General features: G+C 34.7%; 1 long non-coding RNA gene across 1 annotated transcript; it reads left to right on the plus strand.

Moving 5' to 3' along the window:
• The first annotated feature begins 607 nt into the window (after nucleotides 1-607).
• On the plus strand, nucleotides 608-2520 carry LOC120249352. Its single transcript, XR_005532832.1, has 3 exons — nucleotides 608-663; nucleotides 823-890; nucleotides 2392-2520. It is a non-coding gene; the product is annotated as an uncharacterized LOC120249352 (long non-coding RNA).
• Nucleotides 2521-2808: the final 288 nt, after the last annotated feature.

Consider the following 2808-nt stretch of genomic DNA (forward strand, 5'->3'; position numbering starts at 1 on the left):
GGCGTTGAAATCAGAGTCTGGAGTAATATCATGATGCTATTTGGGGAATATATATTGCAAAATTTGATGCTTTTCTGTGTCTGATTTTAGTTTTGATCTGTTCTAGAGTATCAAAATTGTAGCTTTTGTCTTTTTGTGGTGTTCCTGCTCTGTTTGTGGTTTTTCGTGAACTTGTTTTGGGAGTTTGATGAGTGTTTTGCGTGTTCAGGTTGTCAGCGGTGGGAGAAGAAAGAGATGGGATAGTCTGGTTTTGATCGTTGCTCGTTTTGCTTCTGATATGCCGATCTTTCGTTGGTACTTCACTGATTTTTTATTTTTTTTTACTTGTTCCTTTTGATTACTCTTTAAATACTTTTGTCTTAACGGTTTGTTTATTTATATGATTTTATAGAACATTTTCTTGCTTGTATAGTCATTTTATGGAATTTATTTTTGAACATTCTGGCTTTTCTAGGAATGCTTGTTTCATCACATGGTGTTGAGGTATGAATGCCTTGGTTGTGAATTATGTTTTGGAGCTAAATATTTGTGTTTTTTTTTTTATCAATATTTGAAGATGCTCATGAAGTTTTGAATGTCTAGGTTCTCAGCAGTAGGATAAGAAAGAGAAGGAATCATCAGCTTTTGATTGTTGCTAGCTTCTGATAAGTACTTTTATTGCTGGTACTTAACTGATGTTTTCTTTTCCTTTTTGCTTACTCTTTAAATGACTGCATGTTATTGAGACATCGGTGCCTTGTTTGTGAATTATACTTGGAGCTAACTCTATGTAGATTATATCTACTTTGAAGATGTTGAGAGTTTTGAGTTTTGCATGTTCAGGTTCTTAGCAGTGGGAGAAGAAAAAGAAGCAGTAATCTAGTTTTGACCGTTGCCCGATTCTGTTTCCTGTAAGTTAATCTATTGTCGGTACTTTGCTGATGTTTTCTTCTTCATTCATGATTATTCTTGAAATACTTCAACATTAGTGGTTTGCTTATTTGTTATGCTTTTTAGAAATTTAACATTGCCTGAGTTTGTGTTGATTTTGGTATGTAGCCAATATGCATTGCAAGGGAACAAGTGAAAATGTGTTCTAGATGATAGTGGTTTTGAATGTGAGGATAAGTGAAGGTGCATTAATTATTGCATGAGATGCAAGCGATTATTAATGAACCTTTGCCTTCTTTACCAACTTGATCGAATTTCTACTTTTTGTCGTATTCGCATTTATCTTTCCTATCTTAATTTCGTTCATTGTTACCAAACATAGCCAATGATTTTTATCCAAATAAATGGTTGCTAGAAAGCAAAAATTTCTGATAGGAAAGAACCCTTTGATGATAATTGTGAACTCTAATGGCTAGATGCCATTGTGATTGTAGCCTCTAAATTTTGTCAGTTGGCCACAATATTAAAGAATTTTATTCATGTTATAATGAAACAAATAATGTTGACAAGTTTTTATCCATGGGCCTGAATTCATTTGTGTGCTACATCTGGTGATAAAAAGGGAAATAAAAATAGCCTTGTAATGATAACTACTCTGTTGAGAAAGACCTCCAAAAGATCTTGTAAGAAGTTCTGAAGCTAGTTGAAGGGAGATAGCTTGTTCCATCTTTGGTAATAAAATTATTTTTAATTGGGTTTGCTACTTTGCTTGGCAGTTTCTTTCAAGCACTTGATCACTGTTTAGTCATTCTGCATTAGCGATCTAATAAATTTAAAAAAAAATTGATATAATTTCTTGTGTGTCACACGCTGCAATTCTTTCGCTTTGACCCTGTTCACCATCCCGAATTCCGTTGAGAATGCATGCTGATGTAATGGGCAAGTAACATCAATCAGTATTTAGTGTATTGATGATGAATCAATTAGTATTTGGTGTGTGACGACAAATTAATGAGTAGTTAGTGTACGACGGCAAATATTTTTGGCAGTTATTATGCGCTAACTTCTCTTATAGTGGAAAGGAACAACTGCCTTTTTATCTTTTCATTTCTGTGTTTTAGTAAATTGATACTTGTTTTTTGGTTTTTCTTGGTTAAGAATTCCTCTCCGAATTCATTTTGTACAGAGGTCCCTTTTTTGAGTTATTTATATGTTATTCTTGTATGTCTTCTCTCAGGTTTTTTTTGCTTGAATTTGACAATGGGCATATTTTGTAATCTTTTTCTTGCTTTTGCAATTTTGAGTTGATTTGTTTCCAGTTTAAATTAATGCTATTATTCTTAAAAGAGGCATATATAAATAACTGGTTTGTTCCTTGTATGAAAAAGGAATGTCTGAACTATCTTATTTATCCATCAGTTCTTTCAAATTTCATATGACTGCTGAATGCGAAAGCAAGCTTGTACTCAAAACAAAAATGAATTATTTTCTCATTTTAGAGATTATGTTCATTGATTGCAGGTTCTCAGAGGGAAGGCTTGTGTCAAGATGAATCCAGGTGACGATATTCCTGTGGTGGAGGTGGAACAATCCATGGCTCTATCTCTGATAAGAGAGAGCCAATTATTGACCCCATCTCATGTAGAAAGTAGTGATGGAGTTCCTTCAGCTGTAAGAGAGAGTCAAGCAGTGACTGCATCTCCTGGAAGAGAAAGTCAGGAAATTCGTTCTGCCATAAGGGAGTGTCAATCAGCGAGTACATCTTCTTTGGAAGAGACTTCACAAGGTCCTTCAACTGCAAGCGAGGATGAATCAGTGATTTCATCTCCTCCAAGAGGAACTCAAGAAAATCCTTCAGCTGGGATAGGCATTAGATCAGGAGGAGGAGGAGGAGAATCATCTAATGCAAGTCCATCAGCATTTCAGCAAATAGTGGTT

This window comes from Dioscorea cayenensis, chromosome 3, assembly GCF_009730915.1.
Source record: "Dioscorea cayenensis subsp. rotundata cultivar TDr96_F1 chromosome 3, TDr96_F1_v2_PseudoChromosome.rev07_lg8_w22 25.fasta, whole genome shotgun sequence".
Classification (NCBI taxonomy): domain Eukaryota; kingdom Viridiplantae; phylum Streptophyta; class Magnoliopsida; order Dioscoreales; family Dioscoreaceae; genus Dioscorea; species Dioscorea cayenensis.